The sequence below is a fragment of the Antechinus flavipes genome, chromosome 4 (genome assembly GCF_016432865.1).
Source record: "Antechinus flavipes isolate AdamAnt ecotype Samford, QLD, Australia chromosome 4, AdamAnt_v2, whole genome shotgun sequence".
Classification (NCBI taxonomy): Eukaryota; Metazoa; Chordata; class Mammalia; order Dasyuromorphia; family Dasyuridae; genus Antechinus; species Antechinus flavipes.
In genome coordinates this window covers 290,756,462-290,778,011 of record NC_067401.1, presented here as the reverse complement: position 1 = coordinate 290,778,011, position 21,550 = coordinate 290,756,462, and positions in this window count along the sequence as shown.

Below are 21,550 nucleotides of genomic sequence, written 5' to 3'. Positions count from 1 at the left end.
GGTGATAAAAGTTCAGATCTTTTATTATCTCCAATATAGCCCAGTTAGCTTAGAGGTCTATCTCTCTGCTTGGTTCCAAGAGCTCCCTCCGAATGTCTCCAAATCCAAGGGTTTTGTCCTTTAGCCTCTGCCTCTGCTTTCTTCAGCCTCCAACCACCAGCACAGAGATGGAATGAATCTCTTGTCTCCTTCACTTGGGGCTCGGCTAGCTTTCTGGTGAGTCTTTCAGACCAGCTTGGTCTCACTGGGGGAAGTGCAGGAGCCCAGTCACCAACTACAGTGGTGTGAGATGAAGATGAATCTGGTTGTCCACTGAACTCTCCACTCGTAGCTTTATCCTCTGAAAACTCTTCTTCTGCCACCAGCCAGCCAAATGGAAAATATTCTGTCTTGCCTCAGAGAGAGGGCTTCTGCAGTAATTACGCTGAAATCTCCCAAAGTGCTCTGTGTCTGCACCAGAGTGCTCCTCTCCAATGCAGCTGAACTCTCTTCTGCGACCAGCCAGCCAAGTGGAATATATTCTCTCTTGCCTTGCCTCGGAGAGAGGGCTTCTGGCGTAATTCTGCTGAAATCTGATCGAGAGCCTCTGTCTGTTTCTTTTATACAAGAGGGATGAATTGTGGGATACGAGAGAGAGGGATTATGGGTTTTCTCCCATAGTGCTCTCTGGCTCAAAGAGCTTCAAGGGAGGTGTGAACTCACAAATTTACAAAGTTTACTTTGTGAAGCTGGCATTCTTGTGAACTCCAATGAGTAAAGGTGCGAACACAAGCATTGTACTAATTAGTTCTACTTAGTACCTTGTTTCAGGTTCTGGCCCAAAACATCTTCTTGTAAGATTAGATCAACTCTAATTAGTTAGCAGTTTGTAAAGATTCCAAAATATGGTGCATATATGTTTAGTATTTCTATTTCTTCATTATCTATGGTATACTTTAGCAAGATATAGTGCCTCCTTATCTCTTTTAATTAGATCAATTTTTGCTTTTGCTTGATCTGAGATTAGGATGGCTACCCCTCCTTTTTTGGCTTCACCTGAAGTATGGTAGATTCTGCTGCAGCCTTTTACCTTTATTCTGTATGTACCACCATGCTTTAAATGTGTTTCATGTAAACAATATATTGTAGGATTCTGCTGGCTTTTAATCCAGCCTGCTATCTACCTCCTTTTGGGAGAGTTCACCCCATTCACATTTATAATTAAAACTATTAATTCTGTATTTGTTGCCATCTTATTATCCCCAGATTATGCTTTTCTCTTTCCTTTCCCTTTTGCCCCCCTCCCCAGTATTTAACTTATGGGCACCACTTGCCTCAAGCAGCCTTCCCCTTTAGAATTTCTCCCCCATAGAGCCCCTCCTCTTTTCTTAAACCTTTCCCCTACTATTTATTCATTCCCTTTTATTTAGCCTACCCCTTCCCTTTTTACTTTTCCTCTCCCACTTTTCAATAAAGTGAGAGAAGTTTCTCTGTAAACCAAATATGTATAATATTTTCTCTTTGAGCCAAGTCTGATGAAAGTAAGATTCACACAATGTTCATCCCCTCCCTTCTTTCCCTCAGATAAAATAGGTTTCCTTTGCCTCCTCATGAAATGTAATTTCCCTCTTTTTACCTCTATTTTTCCCTTTTTCTGGTACAATCCCCATTCCACCTCTAGTTGCTTTTTTATATTATCACAGCAAAATCAAATTATAGATGCACTCTCTATGTATACCCATAATAGAAATACAGTTCTCAAGAGTTCTTTTTACCTTTTTATACTTTTCTTGAGTCCTGTATTTGGAAGTCAATTTTTTTTTGTTTGTTTAGCTCTGGGTTTTTCATCAGAAATAAATGGAATTCACCTATTTCACTGAATGTCCATCTTCTTCCCTATAAGAAAGTGCTCAGTTTAGCATGGTAGTTTATTCTTGGCTGCATTTTAAGTTCCTTTGCCTTTTGTAATATCAGATTCCAGGCCCTTTGATTCTTTAATGTGGAAGCTGCTAGATTCTGAGCTGCCTCGGTATTTGGATTGCTTTTTTCTGGCTGCTTGTAATATTTTTCCTTGGTCTAATAGTTCTGAATTTTTACTATATTACTTGGAGTTTTAATTTTGGGATCTCTTTCAGGTGGTTTTTGATGAATTCATTTTGATGAATCAGAATTACTTTCTGATTCTATAACATCTGTGCAGTTCTCTTTGATGATTTCCTGAAAAATAGTGTCTAAACTCTTTTTTCATCATTGTTTTCAGGGAGTCCAATAATCCTTAGATTATCTCTCCTGGATCTATTTTCCACGTCTGTTGCTTTTCCAAGTAGCTATTTAACTTTTTTCTATTTTTTCATCTCTTGTTTGGTTTTGCTTGACTGATTCTTGATGCCTCATGGAGTCATTCATTTCCATTTGTTCAGTTCTGTTTTTAATGAATCATTTTCTTCATTTACTTTTTTAAAAAAAAAAAATTTGTATTTGTCCAATTGAGTTTTTAAATGAATTGTTTTGTTCTATGGATTTTTTTTTCCATTTCACAAAAAAAAATTAAAAAATTATTTTCTTTTTCCAATTCACAAATTCTGTTTTCCTGGGAGTTCTTTACCTTTTCTATTTCACATATTCTGTTTTTCAGGGAGTTGTTTTTTTTTTTTCCAATATATCTTTTAATGAATTATATATCTTTTCCAAATCCTCTTGCAGTTTTTCTTTCCTTTCCCCATTTTTCTTCTAGTTCTCTTGTAAGATGCTTTTTAATTTCTTCTAGGAGAGCCTTGTACAGTGGGGACTAGGTTATAATACCCTCTGGGACTTCAACTGGAGACAGTCTGCTTTTTGTCTCCTCGGGGTCTGTTATCTATTCTTCTCTTTCACTATAGAAGCTGCCTATAGTTAGAGCTCACTTTGCTTCTTTACTAATTTTTTTTTTTTAAGTTGGGATCTGCTTTTAGGGAATGGAAGTTCTAAGCTTCTTCTACAGATACCCAGAAGCTTCAACAGCTGGATTGGAATCCCACTGAGTCATTGCCAGTGCTGGGTGGGTGTGGCCAGGTCTCATGAGACTCTGGAGCTTTAGGGCACACATTTTTGTTTGTGTTTGTGTTGGATGTTTTATAACTTCTCTGCTGATCTACTGGCTTGCAACCAGGGCAGAGTGGCTAACACTGTGGTAGAGTCCTCTCCAAATATTCTCTGCCCAGTGGAGACTGCACCCCACTCCAGTCTGCTCAGCGTGCACTGGCCTCCATGCTCTGCCTCCTTGCCTGCACCTAGTCTCCTCCCCTGTCCATGATCAATCAAAAGAGACCTTTTCTGGTGATCTTTGAAATTATCTTTTGCTGGTAATTTGCTGCACTCCCAATATTCATGTATTCTGCCAGTACTGCACTATTTCAAAGGCTAAATTTTGTAATTAGTGTGAGGGTAGTAGGAGAGCTCAGAAAGAAACATGTGTCCACTCCATCATTTTGGGTATGCCCCCTCTTATAACTATCTTCTCTGGTTTTCTGGACACACAAGTCCTTGAAAGTCAGAAATAGTAGGGAGATAGAGTGCTAGACACAGTCAGGAAGCTCTGTCTTCAAATCCTGCCTCAAATATGTCCTAAATAAGTGATACTTGAAGAGGCATATCAAATCTCTAAGCTTCATTTTTCTCACTTGTAAAATGAAGGTATTGGACTAAATGGTTTTTAAGTACCCTTAAAGCCTCAAATTTATAATCCTTTGATTTTATGATAGTGACTATCATGCCAGAAATTATTGTGAATAATTCATCAAAACACATCCTATAAGATAATGTTTTTATAATTAACCCCTTTCCATTGCCCTATGGATCTCTGTAATTGTAAGTCTTTTGAGAGTATGCCCTGGAGTCAAGCTGTTCCAAGTATCCACTAAATCTATCTAATCCCAGATACAGTAACACGCTTCAATTGAGATATTATTTTTTCATTTGACCTTCTACCACGTATCACTTCCCCACAACCACTTCTTTTTTTCTATCGCTTGCCCTATGAAGATTATAGGTAGGTATAAACTTATGTAAATAATAAATTCCCTGAATTAGCCTCATTCAGTCAAATTCTCACTATTCAAAATTATAATTTTATAAGATATAGGAATTGATTCCAGCATAATGGAATATACAATGAAATTTGAAATAATGCAACAACTTCAGGGTATTAAGTATTTTCACTAATTAGAACCTGGCTGGAGCAAATTTATATTAATATTGTTTATAGAAAAGGCATATCAATTTCTCATCTTTGTGAGTCTCAATATTCTCATTTCCCATAGTTGTTACCTTTATTAAAATATAACTCCTTCATGGCTCTTCTCAACAATGAGGTGATTTCAACAAATTTGTGAGGGAGAGAACTATAGGGATTGGATATGAATCACAATAGAATATTTTCATTTTTTTGATGCTTGCTTTTCTTTCCTCAGTTTTTTTCTTTTTTGATCTGATTTTTCTTGTGCAACATGACAGATATGGAAATGTACAAGTTTAACATATATTGGGTGTTTAACATATATTATCTAGAGGAGGGAGTAGAGAGAAGAGGAGAAAAATTTGGAACGCAAGATTTTGCAAGGGTGAATGTTGAAAACTATCTTTGCATGTATTTTTGAAAATAAAAAAGTATTATTAAAAAAGTTAAATTTATATCTCCATGACTTAGCCCCATGTCTGTAACATAATAAATGGATATTTTTTTTATTTCATTTATACAGAAATAAGAATGTGTGTATAACCATTTATATGGTTTCCTTTTGCTTTTAGTCTGAAGACATCTTTTCTGATTGGGCAAACAAATGTGTTATTATTTCATGCTTTACTGGATATTGATACCTAGTTGATCATTGATTCAATCAATCAACAAATAAACACTGATTTAGAATCTGCTATGTGTCAAACAATTAGGTAGTTTCTGGGGACACACATAATCTGTCTTCCAAATACTTACCTTGTTTAGGGAAAACAACAAATACAAAATGCATACAAAATAATTTGAAGTTATGGCAGAGAGAAAAAGATAATAGCAACTAAAAAAATTCAGTAAAGACTTTACATTGCAAATGGTCAGGCTTTGAAGGAAATTAGAAATTATAAAAGACAAGGATGAAGAGTGAGTGCATTCTAAGCCTGGAGATAGCCTATGCAATAGCAGAAAGACAGTAAGAACTAGTATTTACCTAACATCTTAAGATTTGCAAAGCATTTCACTTATGTTAAAAATATTTGGGCCTGATAAGAAACATATGAGGTTGGTGCTCGGGAAATGGAACACTACATGGGGGAAAAGAAAATTTGGCTCTAAATCTGTGGTTATTAGGGATCCAGTAGAAGAAGTTCTAGTACAGTCAGCCTTATATGTACTTCAGGCATAAATACTGTGGCAACTCTTGAGGATTAGAAGGCAGTTGCAATAGTCCAGATAGGAAAGAAGGGCAGAAGGAAAAAAAAGGACAGGAAGAAAGAAGGAAGAGGAGGCGGGGGAAGGAAGGAAATAAGTATTTATTAAACACATGTTCTAAGTGTTACACAAACATGGTATCATTTTATCTCCACACCAATCTTGAGAGACAGATGTTGTTATTATTTCCATTTTACATTTGTGGAATAGAAGCAAACAGACACTAAATGACTGACATGATGAGAGTTACACAATTAGTTAGTGTCTGAAAGTTTATTTGAACACATCTACCTGACTTCAACTCTCTATTCACTGTGTTACTAAGCTACAAGTAGGCACTGGTAAAGACTGAACTAAAATGTGGCCATTTTAATAGAAAGAAAGTAATGAATGTGAGAAATTCTGTGAAATTAGATTTGATAAGATTTGGTAAATCAAAGATATCTCCATGTTTCCATTGCTTACAAGTACACATGACTTTAATATATGGGTGGGAGAGTCCTTCTATAAGAAAAGTTTCAGGATGAATTTTCTTATACTTTTTTATGTGTTTTTTTTTTTCTGGCGTGTGTGTGTGTGTGTGTGTGTGTGTGTGTGTGTGTTTACATTATCACTGCTGAACAACAATGTTGAAATAGTACAAGGCAAGTAATCCAGCATCTACATAGAAGATTAATAACTTTTATTGGTGACTTCGCTAAATGTCCTTGTTCAAACAGCATTCCTTTCCTGCAGTTGCTTAATGCCTCATTTACCCTCGCTTTGAAAGGGAGATAATAGCAGTCTTCTCTATACTTTACTAAGGCAATATGCTGAGTTGAATTCAGAAATGTCTGGGAAATAGAGGAAGGAAGGTCAGTGTTAATATCATTCATTCTGTGTATTTTAGGTAAATTTGAAATCTTCAGTGCTTTTTTTTCTTTTGGTTTAGGTTTTTGGTAACCTTGTCCTTGTCAGTCAAGTACCTTTAGCCTTAGTTTTTAATTTTATATTATTCTTTCATTAATTTTTGTTATTTATACTTTATATCACTTTTAATCACTTTCATATAATTAATGTTTTTAAATTTACAAAGCACTATCTTCACAATAATTCTATGAAGAAAATAATTCAAGTTATTGTAGCCTCATTTTTTCAGATGGGGAAACTGAAGTTCAGATAGATTGTGATTTTTTTTTTTTTACTTATATAGGTTGTAAGTTTCAGTTACAAGATTTGAACCTATTTCTCCCGATGACAAGTCCAATGCTTTGTCAAACATGCTATGCTATCTCTCCAGTATGCAAAAATCATTATTATGAAAAGTTACTGTTATCCCTGCAGGAAGCGCAACAGAAAATTAGATAGTAAGATGATTGACTAGATTCCTTTATCAAACCACCAATTAAAATGAGAAACATTTTAGAAAGCACTAAATGTCTTGATTCCTTTTAAACAGAAAACAACAGAACAGAAATCAGAAGACAAATTTGGCCAAGACCCTATTGGAAGACAAACTTGCCTATTGCTTTACAAATTAATGGTCTGCAGATGTTACTATATTTTCACAGCATACTGTACCCAGATCAGAGAATATGAATGGCCCCAGCAGGACAGATGTTTTTTGCAGTCAGTGGAAAATTCAATCAAATAAGCTGTAATTGCAAAAGTAATTAAAGTTCATTACTTACAGCAAATACTTGCAGAAAACTTAGATTTCCTAAGGAGAAGTGACTTCTCTCCCTTACCATCACATCAGACAAAATTAAAGATGAAAGAATTAGATCACTAGAGTAAGGGAAAAGAATTCTCCATGGATAAAAATATAGGGAAAAAAGATTCTAAGTGGCCAAACATCTGTGAAGAAGTAATAAAAAGTTCAATTAAAATATTTAGAATGGTTTCTGAAATATCAACTTGGGACAAAAAAAAAGATAACCTAAGAAAATTATCATCAATCATGGATGATGACAGATATGATCATGTCATGAACAACACACCAGTTATATAACATCCAAATGTTGCTGTCAAGAATATTACATAAGAAGATGGTGAATGTAAAAGTGAATCAAATAAATATTCTGCCCATGGCCTATCTTTGACAGCAGTATTAACAAGTGTTTTTAAGGAAGGCATGATTGCCCTCTAAAGGTAAATTATAAACAACAGGACATTCTCAGACTCTTAAAAGCTTATCACACATCTGTCATCATTCACCAATTTATCCAAATAAAAACCCTTACTGAACTAGTTTTTATTTTCACCTTCTAGCACCTAGGCTAGTGAATATACCTTAATATTATCTTATTATCTTCTTATTAGTTTCAAGTTTTGATATTTAGTGGGCATGTAGTCAGTCATCATATCCATGATAAGATTGGGTTCAAATTCCTGAGCTATTTCCATTGGAGTTAGAAATTAGGTAATGCTGGTTTGGCCTTTCAACATATATTATCTTCTCTCTCTCTGTCAGGGAATGAATGACTCAACACCAGCCTATACTTCTTCTTCTATATGCCAATAGGATCTCTTCCATTCTAGTAGCCCTCCTTCCTGCTTGAATAAATTGCCTGTCTTATAAATGCTCCTCATTTGTGTTTCCCCTCATCTCCAATATAATATCATTTGATTTACTGTTGCTTTTCTCCTTGAGATGGAATGACTAAAGTCACAGCATTCTATGTACTACTATACCTTGCCACTACACAAGAATTGCATTATATTTTATATTTTGTTTCTTTCTCTAAGACACACATGATTTGACTTTGGCTTTTAATTCATGGTTGCACACTAAGGCAACATCAATTCAATTCAACAATTATCTACTAAGTGGCTATTCAATGCAAGATATTGTGCAAAGCATGGGTCTACTTTCAGACTTTGGTATGAGGTTCTAAAATTTTATTTGGTATAAGTAATTTCTTCAAGATTTCAATTCCATCAAAATTTTTTTCCATTCTGGGTTACTCTTTTCTATGTTCTTTTCTAAGTCCTTCACAAACTATGCTAAGCCTTCCTTTAGGTCTCTGGAAATTGCTTATTTTCTATTGTTGTTTTCAGACTATCTATTAATTTACTATCTTTGGCTTTCAGTACATTATTCACCCAACTCCTTGTCCAGTCATACTCTTCTTTGATGGTATTCATTGTCCACTTCTTTGGAATTATGTAGACAAATAAAGCTTTCTTCAGGTAGCAACTTCTCAGACCACTCAGAATTATAAACCAAAACAAATGTTCACTGATAAAATATGCATAAGCAAATATGATAAATTTCCAAATACTACATTAAGAAGAGAATTGATAGTGGCGTAGTTCACAGTCTTGGTTTGAAGTAATGATTATATGAATTCAAATCCTATCTACAATGTTTATTTGCTGGGGCACTCCCAGGAAAGTTACTATAGTTTCTTCTCTGCACAATTATGGTAATCATCTATCACAAAGTTATTTTAAAAATGGACTTAATAACCCTTGAGTTTCACTACATAGCAATATTTTCCAGACTACCATTCTTGCTCATGGATTAGCACCACAGCTATTATACAGGGAAACTATTCCTTTGGAGAAAATGCCAGTCATCACACTAACTAGCATTGAGTCATTCATTACCTGACAGAGAGAGAGAGAGAAGATAATATATGTTGGTAACTCCAGTTGGTAACTAATTTCTTACTCCAATGGAAATCTGAACCCAAGCCTTGAGAATATCTATGTCCCAAGATGACCACTCCTGCTTCCATCTTCAGACCCAAAATGTATCATGGAGTGGGAAAATTACTCTGGCCAAGGAGTCTACCTTCTTTACCATTACCAAAACCAGTTGTTCACAGCTGCCACTGAGTGCCAAAGAATCCCAAGAGTGTTGGAAATAGCAGTACTCTCCAAAGCAAACCTAGTCCCCCTTGTTATCATCCTGAGAAACAACTTTCTATAGAGATATGATCTGACAGCTGTTCTTATATATTTATCCACTGTAAATCCAGAAATTTCTTGCACCAAAGTCTTGGCACCATCAAATGGTTCAAAACTAACAATCAGGGTAGATAAATAACACAATAAGTAAACAGATTACTCTACCTGAAGTCAGAAAAATCTTAGTTCAAATCCAAAACTTAATAGTTTTATAACTGAGAGTAAATCATAGAATTGCTATATAAGCCCAGGCTTTGTCATTTATAAAATAGTGCCCACTTCATGGGATTATTGTGAAAACATATGAGAAAATATTTGGAAAATATTTTGAGAACATTAAATTGCTATTTGAATGCTAAATATTTATTGTTATCATTATTATTATCATGCTAAGATGGATATGATCTGATCTGAAAAATGAAGAGAATAACAGCTACATCAGAGACTGTTATTGATATTGACATTAAGATTATGTTCTGCCATCTAAAGACTATGAAATCTTTGCATCTGAAACCTTCTCCACAATACCTTTTCCTGTTACAATGTGGACTCCATGAAAGCAGATTGTTTTCACTTTTTTATATGTGTCCTTAACACTTAGCACATAATTTTACACATAGTAACTGCTTAGTAAATACTTCATTCACTGATATGTAGAATCATTTGATATGTAGAAATGCTTTGAAAACTTTAATGTACTATATAATTGCTAGCTATGATAGTAAGAAGGAAGAGGATCCTGAAGAGTAGGAGAAGGAAGACAAAAAGAAAAATGAGAAGGATATTGGAAGGGCCCATATCTCTCTGGGAAGATGAAGCAGTGGATGCAAAAACAAAATATTGGTAGGGAAAATAGAGGTTGGGAGAAGAATATAAAAATAATATTTTATAATAATCACTAAACTACTCAAGTTTCCTCAGTAGTCCAACTCAGATATGTCATAAGTTTGTATAGAGATAGCAATGGATTCTCAAAAAGACAATGCCAGATTGCTATGGGTTCTGGAAGTCCCTCTGAAGCAGGAAAGGGTTTGAGTAGAGGCTGCTCTGCCCGATACCTGAAAACAAGCTTAATTATAGTAATTTAAAAGATCATCATCATCATCAGAACTCAAATGTATTTAGGTCATTGAAATTTTAAAGTTCATAGCAATCTTATGAGGTCAATATATGTGTGTGTGAAAATAGATATGTGTATGTGTGTGTGTGTGTGTGTGTGTAATCTATGCATCCATTAACTAAGACATAAAGTTTGTTTTAATATATATGAGTAAAAGGAATAATCATATTGATAATTTTTTTAAATGAATAGAAGAAAAGACTTTTCTTTCTCAGAATTGAGATATATCTGATGGTACTTTTTCCAGAATCTAGTTTAAATAGACATGTAAAATAAAATGGAATTTTATTGTTGACTTCCCCCCACCAGCAGAATCAATTGTGACTTAATTTTAATAAGAAAGTAAATGGTGTTGGAGAAAGTTCTTTTCCTGAGACTCTGGGCTTTGAATGGAGAACATTAACCTTATCTTTCTAGTCTCAAGCTGGTTGTAACACTTCTCAGCCATCTCTATACCATATCTCAAATCCCTTCCAACTCTAGCTCTGAGATCATTAATCAAGTCAACACAACCATTCTTGAAAATGACATACCAATCATTTGACCACTGACAATACTCACCATCCCCTCTGAATTTTCTCTGCAAAATTTTCTTCCTTGTTCACCACTTGCCTAGATATGTCTTTTATTAGAAGGTAAGGTCTTTGAAGGCAAGGGTTGTCCTTTCTGCTTGCTTTCATCTGTGCCCCAATGTTTAATGCAGAACTTGGCACAGTATGTAGGAAATAGTAAGTATTTGATAAATGTCTTTTCATTCAGTCCTATAAAACATAATGAAAACTATTAAGAACCAGCATCTGCTGTTATCTGTGAGAAAAACCAGATAACTGAGCCAGCCTTTATCTTTAAGTAAACCAAGTGCTCAATGATTCATCTTTTCTTTGGTTTCATTGGGCTTTGCCAAAAGCCAATTTAATTCATTGCTATCATTTTCTAAGAGACTTTTCAAAATCTCCTAAACAAACAAAATACTTAGTATAAAGAAAAAACCTCCTTAATCCCTTTATGTGTACATATTAAAATAATTTGCTGAATTAGCAAAAATTTAGTGCACAGAATTTGGAGCACATGCCAAGATAATGAGTCCATATTAAAAGTTTTTGCCTTGGTCACAGAGGAAAAGATGTCAGAAGAGAAAATTCCTTCTGTTCCCCTGTTATCCGTGCAATGTCAACACAGCTAGAAAATGTCAATCAAATTCCCAAAGGATAATTTCATTGAATTAGAAAAAGATTTTAATGAAATTCATCTAGAGCAACCAAAGGTCAAGGAACCTAAGGGAAATAACGAAAAAGAGAGTAGAATAGAAGTCCAGCAGTACCATAATTCAAACTATATTACAAAGCAATTAATTATTAGATAATTTGGTTTTGATCATTAAAAAATAGTCAATCAGTGAAATAAATTAGGTATACAACATCCAAAAGCAAACAAACCTAGTAGTCTGTTGCTTGGAAAAACAAAAGTCCCAAGATAGAAGAGGAAGAACTCATTATTTCACAAAAATATCTGGGAAAAGTAAAAAGCTATGAGAGAATTTTCATTCAGGCCAACAACCTGGTGGGCTCTGGAGCAAATTCAAATGAACTTTTGAGAGTTGATTGATTGTTAAATTTTCAGTGTGAACATTGTTACATTAGAAATTGATAAATGCTTCAAATCAGGAGTTGATTTATTGATTCATTGAAAAAGAAAGGGGAAAATCCTATGGTCAGGTAAATAACAATTACTAGAATATTGATTGAGTAAAATATGAAATTGAATGCATTTACATTGTATGAATCCCTCAAAATATCAATTTTCAAATATCAATACTGAGTGAAGATGGAAGAGAAAGAGAGTACAGAAGTGATGATGGGCAAAATTTGGTATTCCTTTTCTATCATGACTAGTTAAGTAAGGTTGTCTGAGTGAAAGTGCAACCAACACAGGTAAGGATGACTAAGATTACAGTGTCAGTCAGAGGAAATCTGATCATAAAAAGAACTAAAAGAAAGAGGGAGTAATAACAGAAAATATGTAAGGTGAAATTGAATTTATTAAGTATGGAACAGGCATTCCAGAGAACACAGTAGAAGGCATAGGAAATCTACAGAGGTACTGGTCAGGGTTGATAGTGGGGAGGGTATTGATTGGATGAAAGTAAGAGAGTGATCTGTAGGGTATGGGGAATTGGAAATATACAGTGGTAATTAGGGATTCAAAATCACTCAAGTGGGGAGAAAATAAAGAGGTAGGCATATACTAACTATTTAGAAATAGTTAAAGTGGAGTAAGAGAAAGAGTGAGATCTACTGAAGGAAATAAGAATACTTAGATTGTCCAGGTCCTCCTCTGAAATCCAACCTCATGACAATAGTGATGCTATGTCCAATGAAGCATAAAAGACTGAGATTTCACAGCAAGAGGAAACAGAAGATATGACCAAGAAAAATTCAGACATATGATGGAAGTAGATCTAGATCACAGCTAGAGCACTGGAGAATTCAGGGGCCAAAACAGAGACTTCAGGGTGTGGTTGATCTGAATGGAAGGAGGATTCACAATCTTGTCTCCATTCTAGTCACTCCTACCAAGCAGTGCTTATCTATCTGCATGGGTAAAAGTTTTCCTCTAAAACACTAATTTAATTTTTTTCAGAAATTCTTCACAGTTTTGTTCCAGAGCCTTGCAGACTTTGTTTCCAATGGTGATCAAATATTACATCTAGATTTCTCCCTGTTTAAAAAAGTGTTCTTGATTTTTCATAACATCTTAAAAAATCTATCATATATTCCAAGTTACTATATCAGGGGCTAGTCAATCTGGGTGACATTTATGAATGCCTCTATTTGCAAATATTGTATGCATAAATAGCATGTGTGTATTAAGTATATACATACATGTTGGTTCACACCCCATCCAGTTATCTCCCCCATTATGTCATTGTTCTTGTTACCCTAGAAAAGAATCTTGTATCGGACATTCACTGCTGGATTCTTGGAGATGAAAGTCTCATTCAGCCCTGGGACCAAATATGGATCCATTGGTTCCAGTAAATCTCTCCCATTAAATAAATTATTAAATTGTTTTCTAATCTCTATCTTGCTCAGTTTCTCCAGCATTACACAATCAGGAACTTTTCTCTTTTAAATCCAAGCTGGCCATCCTATAAGTCAATTAAGAGCAACTTATATGAGCACATAGCTTTATTTTACATTTCACTTGTTAATCTTCAGTGCTATTGAGTCACATCTGTAACAAAATCTTTCATAATGTTAACATATGCAAGGCAAACTCATAGTATTGTTAAAAATAAAACATATTTTCTGCTCAGCATCTTGCTTTTAATTGGGGTATGTTTCTGTAACTTTTATGTTCCTTACATTCTAGTTCAAAAGTTGATCACTTCAGGGATAATTGGGCACATGAAAAATGAGAAGCTCAAGCTGATCCTCTAGCTATTTTGCAAATTGAGTCATAAAATTTACTTTCTTATTTCAACTTTTAATTACCTAATGACTGATTATTCAATTTAAATAATTATCATGCTGTGTGTGACTTATGCACAGTATGACTAATAATATAAAGATGACCTTCAAAGAGTATGTATCCTATTAGGGGATACTAGACAAGAATAGTAATTGTAATACAAAACAAACTGGGATAAGTGAATGAAAGCATTACAAAATATTAAGAGGTACTAAATAAGGAGAGTTCCTATCCTGTGTTCAAGGTAGGCTTCCTAAAAAGGTGGAATTTGAATTGCACCTAAAAAAAAGTAGGAATTCCAAATATGTCAATAGGAGAGCATTCAAGACACTCCCAATAGCATGGGTAAAGAAATGGAAATAGGAATGTTTAAGGCTAAGTATTTCTACTTGACTGGAATGTAAACAAATGTAACTGGTGTTTCTTGCACCTAGAACAAGCTTCTTAATCTCTAGAATGGGGCGGTGTATCCTCAAATCATCAGGCTAGAAGAATGTAAGATGTTTTAATGCAAGGATTAATATCATATATCTATTTTCTTTTCTTTTTAATTATAGCTTTTTATATACAAAATATATGCATGGATAATTTTTCAACACTGACTCTTGCAAAAACTTCTGTTTCAACTTTCCCCCTCCTTCCCCCTAACCCCTCCCCTAGATGGCAGGTAATTCCACACATATTAAATACATACATCTATTTTCAATGTATTCACCTTGCACAGTGCCCTGTATACAGTAACAAATTAAATTACTATTGAATGAATAATTGACATTTTTGACTAGAGACGCTAAGATACTTGTTCTTGTAGTCAGAGAATGTTCAAAGACCAGAAGAATAAAGAGTGATATATTTGTAGTCAAAAGACAAGAAAGACCTCAAAGCTTCAATCCAGTAATAACTACAGGTGATTGAGCAAGTCATTTTACTATTGATGGACCTCAGATTCTTCATCTATAAAATGAGGAATTTGGGATTGAATGACCTTGAAAAACTCATCAAATTCAAAATCTCTGATCCCTATGAAGACACTAAAAGCAAAAACATGACATTTGCTTTCGAAATTAACAAATTAAATTCTACTCTTCCTTCTTGTTAAATAATTTGCAAGTATTCTCTGTACTCTTTGCATTTGGTGCCCTAGTATATACCCCATTGTGCTCCATCCTAATAATAATTCTGAATGTAATGTACAAATATGGAAGGCTTGAAAGGCACAATGGGGCCAGATCATGAAGAACCTCAATTTCAAGTTACAGAATTTAGATTAATTTGTTAGATACTGAGATTTCTGAGTAAGAGAATGACATCATCAGAGTTGTTAATATAAAATAGAAAGAATATATTGTTTTGGGATTAGTCTATAGACTGCCAAATAAAAAAGGAAGAAATGGATTATTAGGAGCAACAATTTAGTAATGATGGTTGTTATCATGATAATATTAATTTTGTGCCTTTTTTTATATACTTTGTTCCATGTGGATAAAGAACACTGAATATACCATCAAATTCAATTAATACATAGGGTGGTTCTCAAACTATTTTTCCTCTTTATTGATGAAATGGTTGGCAGCATTATGTTAAAAATTAAGGTGATAGCAAAATATAACTTTTTTGTTTTCTTCATATTTATATTTGTTTATTTTTTATACACATTGTTTTATGAATCATGTTGGGAGAGAAAAATCAGAGCAAAAGGGAAAAACCGTAGGAGAGAAAAAAAACATTAAAAAGGAAGTGAACATAGCATGTGTTGATTTATGTTTAAGATCCATAGTTCTTTTTCTGGATGCAGATGGCATTTTCTGTTCAAAGTATATTGGGAGACTTACTTCTGGGGGTGGGGCTAAGATGGCAGAGTAAAGCCAGGAAGCTGCTGAAGCTCTTCCAGTTTCTCTAAAAAACCACATGAAACCAAGCCTCTAAACAGTCTGACTGAATGACACCACTCTTGAGCTCAAAATAGACTAGAAGAACTTCAAGAAAGGTCAGTCTCACTGTGGTAAAAAGAGTGTTCAGCCCAGCTCAGACAGAATCTGAAAAAGCAAATAAGATGATCTTAAATGTAGCATATCAGTGACTGAGGTCCTCAGTCCTGGCCCAGTAGAGTAGCAAATCAGTGGGGCAGTTTCCAATCCCAGCTCAAAAGGGAAATTCTGAAAAACCATGCTTTTTCTGGAAAGAGCAGTCAAGCTACCTACTACAAACATAAGGAGCTCCTTTGCTCAATGCCAAGGTTCAGAGATTCACAGGGAACTTGGGACAGTGTTCCCTTTACTCCAGAAGCAGAGCTCAACCAAAAAAAGTTAAAAAAAAAAAAAAGAGGAAATACCAAGAGAAAAGAAAAGAAAATCCACCAATCACCTTCAGTAAGAAATTTCACAAGAAAAATCCCAACAACAACAGAACTACAACTTCAAAGAAAAAATACTGCAAGCTGCTAAACAAAAACAATCCAACTATCAAGATAGAACTGTCAGGATTACTAAAGATCTACCAGTTTATATAATAAAGGATCAGGGGGACTAGAATACCATATCCCAGAAGGCAAAGGACCTAGGGTTACAACCAAGAATTAACTAAGCAGTGAGACGAGCATCACCTTTCAGGAGAGATTATGGACACTTTCAGTCATTTCTATTGAAATTTATTCTATTATTATTCTATTGAAATTAAGGAAGCTAATAGGATCCTAGAAAACCTAGATATGATAGACTTCTAGAGAAAATTGAATAAGGACAGAAAGGTATATACTTTTTTCTCAGCAGTACATGGTACCTTCACAAAAAGTGACCATATATTAGAACATAAAAACCTTACAATCAAATGCAGAAAGGCAGAAATTGTAAATGCTTCCTTTTCAGACCACAATGTAATAAAAATTTTAATTAAAAAATGGGTCAGGTAAAGATAAACAAAAAAAATTGCAAATTAAATAATCTAAACTCTAAAAAATGAATGGGTCAAACAATGAATCACAGGAATAATCCATAATTTCATCCAAGAGAATGGCAATAATTGGATAACATCCCAAAATCTATGGGATGCAGCCAAAGCAGTTCTTGTGAGAAATTTTAAACCTCTAAATAACTACATGAATAAAATAGAGAAAGAGGGAATCAATGAATTGGGCATGCAACTAAAAAAGCTAAAAAAAGAACAAATTAAAACCACCAATTGAATAGCAAATTAGAAATTTTGATACTCAAAGAAGAGATTAATAAAATTGAAACTAAGAAAACTATTAAACTAATAAATAAAACCAAGAGTTGTTTTTATGAAGAAAAAAATAAAGTAGATAAATCTTTGGTTAATTTGATTTTTTAAAAAAGAAAGAAACTAAATCACCAGCATCAAAAATAAATAAGGTGAATTTATCACCAATGAAAAAAAATTAAAGCAATAATTAGAGGTATTTTGCCCAACTGTATACCAGCAAATCTGATAATTTAACTAAAATGGATAAATATTTACAAAAATGTAAACTGCCCAGATTAACAGAAGAGGAATTAGGTTACTTAAATAGTCTCATTTTAGAAAAAGAAATTGAACAAGCCATTAATGATCTTCCTAAGGGAAAAAAAAATCTCCAAGTGAATTCTACCAAATATTTTAAAAAGAATTAATTCCAATACTATGTAAACAATTTGGAAAAATATGAGAAGGAATCCTGCCAAGATCCTTCTATGATATAAATATGGTACTGATTCCTAAGTCAGGAAGAGCCAAAACAGAGATTAAAAAATTACAGACTAATTTCCCTAAAGAATTTTGATGCATAGATTTTAAATAAAACATTTGCAAAGAGATTACAGAAACTTAGCAGGCTAATACACTATGACCAAGTGGAAATTTCGCCAGGAATGCAGAGCTGTTTCCATATCAGAAAAACTGTTACCATAATCAACCATATCAATAAGAAAACTAACAGAAATCATATGATGATCACAATAGGTGCAGAAAAAGTTTTTGACAAAATACAATACCAATTTCTATTAAAAACATTATAGACTTTAGGGATGAAAGAAGTTTTCCTTAAAATAATAAGCATTATCTATCTAAAACCAACAGCAAGCATTATTTGTAATGGAAAGAAGCTGAATGCATTTCCAATAAGGTCAGGGGTTAAAAAAAAAAAAAAAAGATGCCCTTTATCACCATGATTAATCAGCATTGTACTAGAAATATCGGCTTTAGCAATAAGAAAAAAAAAAGAATAGATAATGAGAAATAAAACTATCTTTGCAGATGATATGATAATATACTTAGAGAATCCTAGAAAATCAGCCAAAAACTACTGGAAACAATTCACAGCTTTAGCAAAGTTGAAGTATATAAAATAAGCCCACACAAATCATCAGCATTTCTATATGTTACTAACAAAGCCCCTCAATAACAAAGAACTCCCATTTAAAATAACTATAGACAAAATAAAATATTTGGGGATCTACCAGCCAAGCCAATCCAAGAATTATATAAACAAAATTATAAAATGTATTACACAAATAGAGATGGATTTAAACAATTGGAAAAATATTCCAATTGGAAAGGTATTCTAATTTTTTTTTATTATAGCTTTTTATTTACAAGATATATGCATGGGTAATTTTTCAGCAGTGACAATTGCAAAACCTTTTGTTCCAACTTTTCCTCTCCTTCCCCCCATCCCTTTCCCCAGATGGCAGGTTGACCAATACATGCAAAACAATATTTTTTAGAACTAGAAAAAATAATATCAAAATTCATTTGGGAGAACAAAATGTCAAAACACATGGGGATTAATGAAAAAAAAATACAAAGGATAGTGGCTTAGCAGTATCAAACCTAAAACTAGTAGCAGTCATCAAAACTATTCAGTACTGGCTAAGAAATAGAATGGAGGATCAGTGGAGTAGATTAAGTACACATAACACAACAATTAAGACCTATAGTAATCTGGTATTTGATTTATTTTACCCCCATTTGACTTATTTAGTTTACCTCCAAACTCCAGTTTCAGGAATAAGAATTCACTATTTGACAAAAATTGCTGGGAAAATGAGAAAATAATGTCAGAAACTTCACATAGACCTAACATCTCACACCTCATATCAACATAAGGTTAAAATAGGTACATGATTTGAGCATAAAGGATGATACTGTAAACAAGGTAGGAGAGCAAGGGATAATTTACCTATCAGATATCTTGGAGAAGGGAAGAATTTGTGACCAAAAAAGAACTAGAGAACATTATGAAAGGCAAAATAGACAACTTTGATTACATTAAATTAAAAATGTTTTGCACAAACAAAACCAACAGAAGCAAAATTGAAAGGAAGTACAAACCTGGAAAATAATTTTTACAGCCGGTGTTTTTGATAAATGTCTCATTTCCAAAATATATAAAGAACTGTGTCAAATTTATAAGAATACAATTTATTCCCTAATTGATAAATGGTCAAAGGATATGAACAAAAAATTTTCAGATAAAGAAATTAAAGCCATTTACAATTTATGGGGAAAAAATGTCCTAAATCCCTATTGAGTAGAGAAATGCAAATTAAAACAACTCTAAAGTACCATGTCACACCTCTCAGATTGGCTAAGATAACAGAAAAATATAATGATAAATGTTGAAGGGGATGTAGGAAACCTGGGATATGTTGTGGGTAGAATTGTGAAATGAACCAACCATTCTGAAAATCCCTGGAACTATGCCCAAAGAACTATAAAACTCTGCATACCCTTTGACCCAGCAGTGCCACTATCGTACCTGTATCCCAAGGAAATCATAAAGTTGGGAAAAGGATTCATGTGTGCAAAAATATTTGTGGATATTCTTTTGTGGTTAAAAAAAAGAATTGGAAAATGAGTAAATGCCCATCAGTTGGGGAATGGCTGGATAAGCTGCGATATATTAAGGTAATGGAATATTATTGTTCTATAAGAAATGATGAACAAGCTGATTTTAGAAAGGCCTGGAAAGATTTATATGAACTAATGCTGGGCAAAACAAGCAGAATCAGGAATACATTGCACAAATAGTGTAATGTTCCGGTTAGCTCTCTGGAGGTCTCGGGACCAGCCTTGGTCTCAGCAGAATAATAACCATAAGAATAGTCAGGAATAGAGTCCAAAATCTTTATTATCTCCTTCACAGTCTGTCTCCTTCACCTGGGGCCAAGCAAGCTTTCTGGGGGACACCTGAATGGGTCTTGGTTTCAGTGGAGAAGTAAAGGAGACAGGAGAGCTATCACAAGGCTGGTCAAGTCTTCTCTCTCTCTGGCTGAGTTTGTCCCTAGTTTATATACTCTATTACAATTTAATCAATTCATTGTACTGAGTATAAATCAATCATCATATCACTAGGGAACCATTATATATTGTAAGATTAAACCAATCATACTGAACTAGAGAACTCACATGATAAACTAGATAACCATTGTAAATTCCACTGAGTAAACACCTTTCTCCAGAATTCTGGCCTAATACACAATAGTGATGATCAACAAGAAAAAACTTGGTTCTTCCAGGGGTTCAGTAATTCAAAGCAATCCCAAAAGACTTTGGACAGAAAATGCCATGTGCATTCAGAAAAAGAACAAAGGAAACTGAATGTAAATTAACAAATTCTATGTTCATTTCTTTTTCCTTTATTCTTGTCTCTGAATGAGAAATCTCTTTCCAATACTGTGATTTTATTATTCAAGTTGAAAGAATAAACTATACTCACTTCCTAACTACTTAAACACTCTTTAGTTCCTTGTGGTGTTGCTTCTGTCTCAATCATTTTTCAAAATGCTGTTATTATTCATCAATATATTTTAATTATATATATATATATCATGTACCCATTTTGACTTTAAATATATATATATATATATATATATATATATAAGGTCAAAATGGGTACATGATTTGGGCATAAAGTATAATATCATAAATAAATTAGGAGAGCAAGGGATAATTTACATATCAGATATTTGGAGAAGGGAAGAATTTATGACCAAAGAAGAACTAGAGAACATTATGAAAAGCAAAATGGACAACTTTGATTATGTTAAATTAAAAAATCATAAACAAAACCAAAGGAAACAAGATTAAAAGGACAACACAAAGTTCAGAAACAATCTTTACAGCCAATGTTTCTGATACAGGTCTCATTTTAAAAATATATAAAGAATTGTAAGAATACAAGTCATTCCCCAAATGACAAATGGTCAAAGGATGTGGACAATTTTTAGAAGATGAAATTACAAGCCAGCTATAGTCATATGAAAAAATGCTCTAAATCACTGTCAATTAAAGAAATGCAAATTAAAACAATTCTGAAGTACTATATTGCACCTCTCAGATTGGTTATAATGACAGGAAAACAATGATAAATGTTTGAGGGGATGTGGGAAAATTGGGACATTAATGGATTGTTGGTGAAGTTGCGAAATGTTTCAAACATTCTGGAGAGCGATAGAAACTAGATCCAAAGGGCTATAAAACAGTGCATACCCTTTGATCTAACTGTGCTACTACTGGGTCTGTTTCCCAAGGAAATCATAAAAGAGAGAAAAAGACCTACATGTGCAAAAATGTTTGTAGCAGCTCTTTTTGTAGTAACAAAGAATTGGAAAATGAGCAGATACCCATTCATTGGAATCCCTTCTTTTGCTCCCAACCTGGGGTAGCTTTAT